This window comes from Trichosurus vulpecula, chromosome 4, assembly GCF_011100635.1.
Source record: "Trichosurus vulpecula isolate mTriVul1 chromosome 4, mTriVul1.pri, whole genome shotgun sequence".
NCBI classification, from domain to species: Eukaryota; Metazoa; Chordata; class Mammalia; order Diprotodontia; family Phalangeridae; genus Trichosurus; species Trichosurus vulpecula.
In genome coordinates, this window is record NC_050576.1 from 248,060,114 (window position 1) to 248,070,106 (window position 9,993).

The following is a 9,993-nucleotide window of genomic DNA, read 5'->3' on the forward strand; positions in this document are numbered from 1 at the left end:
TCATTAGTTTTTTGCTAATCATTGGTTATATTTCTGAACATGTAGTTGCTTATGTTTTTATCGGTTTCCACTGAGAATGCACAAATATTATATGTAATGGAAAAAATGACAGTTTCTTTTACTATTGTTTCCCTGGAAACTTCTTTTTTAAAAAAGTAGGTTTATCCCATGTAGTATGAAGACAGAATTTATAATTTCAAAGAGGATCATATATATGTCTGAAAGTTTCGGAACCGCAGGACATGAGGAATTCTCAAAGTGGGAGGCAGAAGAATCAAAGCATATATTTAAACTCCACAGTAACAAACCCATGAACTAGCATCCCCATTTTGATATTTTGATCAAAAGCTTCCAGGCCCAATAAGTCTGCCTCACAAGAGTAACCAGGAGGCCACAGAGAAGCATGGTGGCATAAAGCAAAATCATATACATGCTTCCCCTCTATGGTAAAAAGATTACCCACTGGCCTCAAGTCCTTGTTCAGCACTCCTCAATCCACACGTAGGTCAGCTCTACTACCAGCAGGTCCTGCTTCAGCTTCAGCTGTAGCTGTAGCTGTCTCTGGCTCCAACGGAAGCTGTTTTTAACCATCCGGCTAGCAGCTTCTGGGGGGGAGGTAAGGTACACCGGGGAAAGCACAGGTTCTTTCGATCTGCTTAAACAAGGGAAGCAAAGTGAAGGGGTTGACAAGCTTACTTCAATCCAACATACAAACAACATTCAGTTAGTTCAGGGGAAAAAGCCAAACTATTCAAGGGCACTTGTTGACTAAGTGCTAAGGAGGCCATTTTTGTTTACCAACCCATCCCAAGATATATTCTTCATGTACAATTATTTCCAATGCCCCATTATTTCTTTAGTAGTAGATTTACAAATTCAAATATATTTTATGAGTCTACTATCCCATTATTTCAATGAGAATACATAGTGAATTATTCCATTGCTGAAAGAATTTTGATCTTCATGTTTTCAACCTGAAGTTTCATTCATTGACTCATTCAATAACCATTTTGAACCACCTACTGTGTGTTAGGCATAGTAAATTGGATAGAAGGGCAAAAAGAAAGCAGACATTGCCTTCAAAAGGTTTGCATTCTATTGGAGGCAGCAACATGTATAGGAAGAAGAAAATAGCTGTATCTATATCTATGCCTTTCTATACGCATCCAATACACATATTGCCTATATATACATAAGAGCACATATACATATATGCAGATTCAGATGCCTCTTGGTGATAAGGGAATAGCATTTCTGGGAAAGAACACCATGAAGCACAAAGCCATTGGGGGATATTTGGAAAATAACACTCCTCAGGAAAAAATTACTACTTTATATCTAGGAGGAAGTGGACTTTGTGTTCCCAAGGACTGAAATTAGGTACATGTTTCCAGCCCAAAACATGCCAGTTGCTGTAGGTACCAGTGCCATTGCCCATGCTGTCTCTATGCCACACCAGAACACTGGTCTGCTCCCACCTGAACAAATTTTCCATGGTCTCTTCCTTTTTCTGTGACCTATCATCTCACCTGAAGGTTAGGGATCAGATTCAGTATGTCCTTTATTTTCAAAGTGCTTTAAACTACCAAACTTGCCTATCCATTGGCCACGCCTTCAAAAGAGTTAGATTATTTTAATTTACTGAGGATGAAATTGCCAGTGGGAAGATGGAATTGTTTCGTTTGTTGGGGGTGGGGAGGAATAGGATCAAGGTAGTATATTAGATCTTATGACAGTTCTTGTAAGATGTAATGCATTATTTCTTATCTTCTACCACTTTGCCATGAGCCTTTGGTGCCTCCAAAAAAATATTCTTGCCCACATACCCCACACCCATAAGGGATACTAATTTCTAAGTTTAAGGCAGGCAAAAAAGTAGATGAATAACCCTCTGAAATTACATTAGCAAAATAAATTCTAAAGCATTCTCAAATTAACACTTCTCTCTCTACTGAACGTGTTACCTAATATGCCAGGAGGGGAAAATATTAAATCGCCAATTATTGCTAATAGTCCTCCAAAATGAATGTGTTATATATATAAAAAAGAATGAATGGGCTTTCTCCTAATAATTTCAATAGAACAAATAACTGTTTGAGGTGACTGGCTTGCCAGAAGAGAGTTAAGTATCTGCTGGATTAAAAAAATATATTACAGAGAGAAGAAGGTTATTTTAAAGACATCAGGGGATTGCTTTCAGAGATGACAACTGATAAATAGCTTTGTTTTGCCTTTTCTTGTCCAAAGGGCCGTTTATACATTACAAAGACCTTTCAGTGCATTTTCTTCACACATTAAGAATAGTAGTGTCTCTCTTTACTTCCAAAATGTAAATGATACAGAACAAGAAAAGAAAGAAATGTTGGTGATGTAGCCTACATTTCTTTGAATGAACACTTTGAATCTTGACCATCTAATTTCTGCATTATAAATAAATATGGGCATTATGATCAGCAGTTCATTCCAGGATATAATGTGAGAGAAGCAAATATAAGGAGGTGGGGAGGTTTTATGGACCCATAAAAAAGAGGGATGATGAAGATATTTCATTAAAACAGGGATTCTTAATGTGAAGTTAGTGAACTGCTTTTTGTTTAATTGATAATGGAATTTCATTACAATATATATTCCTTGGAATTCTATTTATTTTATTCTTTTCTATCTATAAACATTATTTGGAGAAAGTGTGCCTAGGCTTCACCAGACTTCCCAATAGCTCATGATGTAAGAAGTTAAGAACCCATTCATTTATGGAAGGCAAGCCCAAGAATAAAATTGAATGAATACAGAGTATGGTGTGTAAGAATGAGAAGTCGATATTTCCACTCTACTCAGTCTTGATAATGCTACATCTGTGCACTGTGTTCAGTTCTAGACATCACAGTTAGAAAATGCATCCATAAATTGGAAATTTTCTTTTTAAAAAAGAATTTATTTAGTATTTTATTTTTCCCCAGTTACATGTAAAAAAACAATTTTTAACATTTGTTTTCAAAACTTTGAGTTCCAAATTCTTTTCCTTCCTCCCTCCCCACTTCTACCCCCCACTGAGGAGGCAAGCAATTTGATGTAGGTCACACATGTATAATCATGCAAAACATTTCCATAATCATCATGTTGTGAAAGACTGTATTTCCCTCCATCCTATCCTGCCCCACCTTTTATTTTATTCTCTCATTTCACCTTGACTCTCCTCAAAAGTGTTTTCTTCTGATTACTCCCTCCCCCAATCCCTCCTCCTTTCTATCACCCCACCTTCTCTTATCCTTCCCCCCGCTACTTTTCTGTAGGATAAGATAGATTTCTATACCTATTTGAGTGTGTATGTGATTCCCTTTTAAAGTCAATTCTGATGTGAGTAAGGTTTACTTATTCCCTTTCACCTCCCCCCCTGCCCTTTCACTGTAAAAGCTTTTTCCTGCCTCTTTAATGTGAGATAATTTACCCCAATCTACTTTTACCTTTATCTTTCTCCCATCGCATTCCTCTCTCCCCCCTTAATTTTATTTTTAGATATCATGCCTTTACATTCAACTCTCACTTGTGCCCTCTGTCTATATATACTCCTAATTACCCTAATAAAGAGAAAGGTCTTATGAGTTATAAATATCATCTTTCCATGTAGGAATGTAAGCAGTTTAACTTTAATATGACGCTCATGATTTCTCTTTACTGTTTATCTTTTCATGCTTCTCTTGAGTCTTAAATTTGAAAGTCAAATTTTCTATGTACCTCTAGTCTTTTCTCAAGAATGCATGAAATTACTCTATCTAATTTAGTGTCAATGTTTTTCTCCCTCATGGATCATACTCAGTTTTGCTGGGTAGGTGATTTTTGGTTCTAAACCTAGCACCTTTGATCTCTGGACTATCATGTTCCAAGCCCTCCGATCCTTTAATATAAAAGCTGCTAAATCTTGTGTTATCCTGATTGTGGTTCCACAAAACTTGAATTGTTCCTTTCTGGTTGCTTGCATTTTTCTCCTTGACCTGGGGATTCTGGAATTTAGCTATAATATTCCTGGCAGTTTGGGATCTTTTTCATGAGGTAATCAGTGGATTATTTCAATTTCTATTTTACCATCTAGTTCTAGAATATCAGGGTAGTTTTCCTTGATAATTTCTTGAAAGATGATGTCTAGGCTCTTTTTTTGATCATAGGTTTCAGGTATTCTAATAGTTTTAATATTATCTCACTTGGATCTATTTTCCAGGTCAGTTGTTTTTCCAATGAGATATTTCACATTGTCTTCTATTTTTATTCTTTTTGTTTTGTTTCATAAATTCTTGATTTCTCATAAAGTCATTAGCTTCCATTTTCTCAATTCTAATTTTCAAAGAATTATTTTCTTCAGTGAGCTTTTGAACCTCTTTTTTCCCTTTGGCCAATTCTGCTTTTTAAGGCATTCTTCTCCTCATTGGCTTTCTGGATTTCTTTTGCATTTGGTCTAGTCTTCTTTTTAAGGTGTTATTTTCTTCAGTATTTTGGGGGGAATCTCCTTTACCAAGCTGTTGACTTGTTTTTCATTAATTTCTTGCATTACTCTCATTTCTCTTCCCATTTTTCCTCCACTCCTCTTACTTGATTTTCAAAATCCTTTTTGAGCTCTTCCATGGCTTTAGGCCAATTTATATTTTTCTTGGAGGCTTTGGATGTAAGAGCTTTGACTTTATGGTTTGATCTTCCTTGTCACCAAAGTACTTTTCTACAGTCAGAATTTTTTCTGTTGTTTCCTCATTTTTAACCTATTACTTGACTTTTTAACTCTTTATTAAGGTAGAGCTCTGCTTCCAGTGTAGAGGGGGAACTATCCCAAGCTTTAGGGGTTTTGTGGAACTGTTCTCAGAGATACTTCTAAAGACCTGTATGTTTTCAGTTCTTCCAAGGTGGTATGATCTAAGAAGAGGTATTTACTCCCCTCCTGTTTTGAGCCCTGGTCTGTGCATGACCACATGCACTCTTTTCTGCCCTGGTACTGTAACAAGAGGCCCTACTGCTGCTGCCACAAGCTGCTATACTATTGCTCCTCCTCACTCCAGGACTGCCACCCAGATCCAAGCATGGGCAAAGCTACAGAATCCTGCCTCAGTACTAGCAAAGAGACTCCTGTAATCTTCTGACTTATTGTTTGATCCCGTTACCATCTGTGGGCTGAGAGTTCCAGAAGTAGTCACTGCCACTGCCATGGCTGCTGCTGATTCAGTCACCCCAGGGCCTGATTCTGGTTTGCTAGAACCAGGGTGTGCTGCCCAGATCTGTGCTGGACTGTGCTCCTCTCACACTCACATCTGACAGACCTTTTAAGCTGTCTTTGGAGTTTGTGGACTGAGAAGTCTAGAAACTGCCACTGCTGCCAGTGATTCAGTTCCCTGAGGCCTGCTCCGGGTTTTCTGGGGCCCAGTCTATGCTGGCACATTTTGTGCTGGACTGCACTCCTCTCTCAGCCTGTTGCAACAGACCTTTCCTGTCAACCTTCTAGGTTGTCTTGAGCTGTAAATTTGTTTCACTCTGTCTCTTTTTGGGTTCTGCTGGTCTTGAATTCGTTTAGAGTTATTTTAAAGGTATTTGAAGGGCCTTGGGGGAGAGATCAGGTGAGTCCTGCTTTTACTTCAATGTCTTGGCTCTGCCCCCTAAATTGGAGATTTTCGAGGATGTTGAGCCTTGATTGTATTTCAGTGAAAACTGTTGAAGGAGCTGGCCACATTAATCCTGGAGAAGAGAAGACTTGGGAAGTTGCTGGAAATATGTTGATCTATGCTAAAGTATTTTAAGGGCTGCCATACAGATGACTTAGTCTCATCTTTGACTCTAGGGGGCAGAGTTGGAGAAAGAGTCAGATTATCAGCCTAGAACTAGTCTAGATACAAGGATTAGAGTATCCATATTAGAACTACCAAAGGACCTGAAATCTTCAAGCAAAGGCTGGATGGCCATTTGCTCCATAGTAGCTGAGGATTCTTGTTCAGCTAGGGGTTCCCTCCCAACTCTGAGTATTTATGAATCTTTGTACAGGCTCTCATGCTACTTTGAACATCCATCATGTTCCTCCTATCTTCCCTTCAAGGGGAAATATCCAGACAGGTGACACTAAACACGCCTTGGACTGATTTTGATGTAATTTTACTCCTACAATAAATTCACATGTGTGCACTTGATGTGACAAAGCTGGATCCTTCAAACATTTCATTAAACATTATTATTCTTATCATATAGGGACTGTGTATTCATGCATTTTGTCTGGTGTCATCCATGGTATTGGGACAAAACTTTAGATAACACTGCTACTACTTACTACTGATGGTTATGGCTTTGAATAATACAGTTCAGTAGTTACCTTTCTTTTGGCTTCCTTTGTTTTCTGCTTTAAAATTTATATTTGAATGCAAATAATAAAATGCAGGTAATTATTTTATGATAATAAATTTACTTTTAAATAAAGTAAATGCAATATATTTATCTTTTTTTTGCTATCATCCAGATTTATGTTTCAACAGTGTAAGCAAGTAGTGAGGAAATTCTACCAGAATGGATTGGCAACTCTTTTGCAATATATGGTCTTAGAAAGTGAAAGTGATTTACCCAGGATCATATATCCTATATGGGTCAAAGACAGGACTCAGACTCAGGTCTTAGTGCCTTCGAAGTGAATTGTTCACATTACTATGGGAAATATTTGTCGATCAATCAGTTTTAGTCATGTCTGACTCTTTGTCATTTGGGGTCTTCTTGGTAGAGATACTGGAGTGGTTTGCCATTTCCTTCTCCAGCTTATTTTCCAGATGAGGTGCTGAAGTAAACAGGCTGAAAGGACTGGCTGAGTGTCACAAAGCTAGAAAGTGTGAGGCCAAATTTGAACTCAGGAAGCTGAGTTTTCCTGACTCCAGGCCTGGTCTCCTGACTCCTCCTGCACCCCTAACTATTCCATGGAAAATATTAGTACTCTTGAATTCAATTAAATAATTAAAATAATTTATTATTCACCAATAAAATCTGGTAACTTTTCTTTTCTTCTTTTTTTTAATGATCTTAACTAAACATCTTAAAAGGCATAGGAAAAAGTTGACAATTTCAAATTCTGTCTCTATATAACCTTGGGTAAGTCACTTACCAGTCAGGGCCTCAGTATTTTTCCTGGAAAAGGAGGGATTTTGCCTAGATTGACCTTAAGTCTATGATTCTTTTATACCTCTGATCCTTCATTTCACTCCATGACATTTTTTTATAGTATTTCAGCACCACAGTTGGTTAGGAAAGCTCATTTCTGAGCCTCCAAATATCTTTAAACTTAGTCCTCCATTTCTGAGGCCAGGAGTCATTTCTGAGGGTAGGGTCATTAAACATCTTTATCAATAATGAGAGAAGAGCACATTTTTAAATATAAAGAAATTTAATTGTCTAGAGGAAGAGTTAGAAATAAAATATGAAATTTACCAAATGGCTCAGAATCATCAAAACACATCCTCTGCTTCTGAATTCAAGGATATTTCTACTACATGCTGTTTTCATGACATTTTAGGCATGCTATAACTTCATGGCAAAAAAACAATACTATTCACATGATAAATATTTTCTGTGAATGTATGTGTTGTGTTGGATGACAGAATTCCAAAAACAGATTGAGGCAGACAAGATATAGTATATAATTATCTAATGTGTATATGTCTCCAAATCCACTTTCAATAAACCTTTTCTAACTTTGGACTAAATTTGTATTCTTCAACTAGTACCATCAGGACAATTTTGCATTGCTTTGGAAAAGACAGACTGTGAACCAGCTTCATATTTCCTGCAGATGTTACTTGTCCCTTAGAAAACTTTGCAGTTTTAAACATCAGCATAATTCTTGAGGAACAAAATATGAGCATGTGATACCACATGACAGGAACTCAATAGTCAGCAGTATTTTTGGTGGAACTCATGGAAGACTTTAAGTGTGAATAGATGATGAATGTGATGTTGCTATTCACCATATTGGATATAAAAATACATTAACCTTGGAATCCAGATGTACTTTATAATAACTGTGTATTCTAGGGAATAAATGTGTCATATATTCATTTTAATATCAGTGTCTGGGGGAAAAAGGCTTTCATAAAAAAATTTAGTTTTCTACATCTATAAAGGTACAATGTACATTTTTATAAGTGAAATGTATAGTTTCAAAGAAACAAAAGGCTAATTAGTTATGGAGATTTTTGGTGTAGTAGTTTGGGAAAGCAAAGAACCTTTTGTAATTCAAATGAGATAATATATGTAAAGCACTTCGCAAAACATGCAGAACTCATAAAGGCTATTATTATTATTATTATTGTTTTTATAATAATAATTTTAATGTTTAGTTTTCTCAATCATGGAAAGCCAAAATCTTTAAAGAATAAATATTCTAGGGTAATAGAGAAGCATGACGAGTGTTAGTAGGCTAAAGCATATTACCAATGATGATCCGCCTTCCCAAAAGGCATAAAATATATTATTCTGGAAGTCTTTGTTTAGAAGTGGCAGTGAGATGGTTAGATAGTGAGAGCAAAGGAGCAACCCAACTGCTGTCCTGGCACCCACAGAATTTTAAAAGACATGGGGGATGGCCTCCAACATGTCAGATTGATCCTCTAAATATAACGTAGGCAGAAGAATAGCCCAGAGCTATCTAAAAGACATGGATCAATTATTCTCTGTTCCGTTGGAGGGAATGTCAACATTAAGGATAGCAGAGATCCACTGAGGCTCCAGTGAACATATTTTTTGAAGGAGAGCACATCTGTAGTTTTCTAAACAGCTTAGTTCATGATTCTCTTACCTACTTCATTATCCCAGAGGAGCCTGGCACACTAATACAGTTTACTAGGGCAGTAGGACAAGGAAAGGCATTAGCAATCAGAGGCCATTGGAGCTTGGCAGAAAGCTGAAAGCAGAGATCTTTGCTCAATGACTTAAGTCTTTTCTGCTGCAGCAACTTTCAGTATATGGGGAAGGAACTAGTTATTAAATGCAGATACTGCCAGGCAACATTGAGTTCGTGAGTCAAATTCCCATTTGTTCAGGAAAGAGGTGGTCAGATTGGGAAGATGTACGATAAATAAGAATGGGAGATTGTGGAAGGCTATGAAAATTAGGGTGTGGCATTTAGACATAATTAGGCATTATAATTTTTTAGCAAAGGATTGACATGATAAAAGTGCCATGTAAGATGAATTGGAAAGACAAACCTAGATGAGAGCGTCCAAGCAGGATCTTAGTGAAGAATGAAGAAAGAATGATAAAATTACAGAGTTGAAGAAGGGACCTCAGAACACATATTATCTAAGCTCTAACCCCACAATAAAAATGGACACTTCTAGAGAAATTGAGAAAATGGGATTTAAAAGACATGAAAATTTATTAGAAATATGAAATGAAGGAGAGTTCAGGAGGGGTACCATTGATGAGGAGATGGAGAGTGGGTTTTAGCCTTGGGTTTGAAGTGTTGATAGGACAGCAATTAGACGTGTCTGTATACTTGCTGAAAATAAACTCACTCCCTCCTTCCCTCTCCCCACATATAAAGATATTAATATCTTTATATCTAGCTCTGTGTTTCTCTCTAGCTTTATAACTATAGATCAATTGTTGGACAAATAGAGGGAAGAATAGAAAGATATTCTGCATGACATAGTAAATATCTCTATCCTTAGGCCTCAAAACCAGAATATGCAAATCTGGACTAATTGTTTAACCTCTTTGTTCTTTAGGCAACTGGCTTAGATTCTAAGGGGCGGTTAGGTAGTGCATGTACAGAGTGCTGGGCCTGGAGTCTTACAAAGTGTATAGATCCTTCTTTTGATGGAGAATGGACTAGCATAAACCTACTTTGGGACACCAGGATGGCAATATTTTCCCATCTAGGAAATTTCCTGACCACTTTCTGCAATGATCCAACTTCCTTTTTAATCTCTGGACAGAGTACTAGCTATCCATTGTCTTCAGTTCAGTTTTTAAAATCCTTTTAAAACTTTG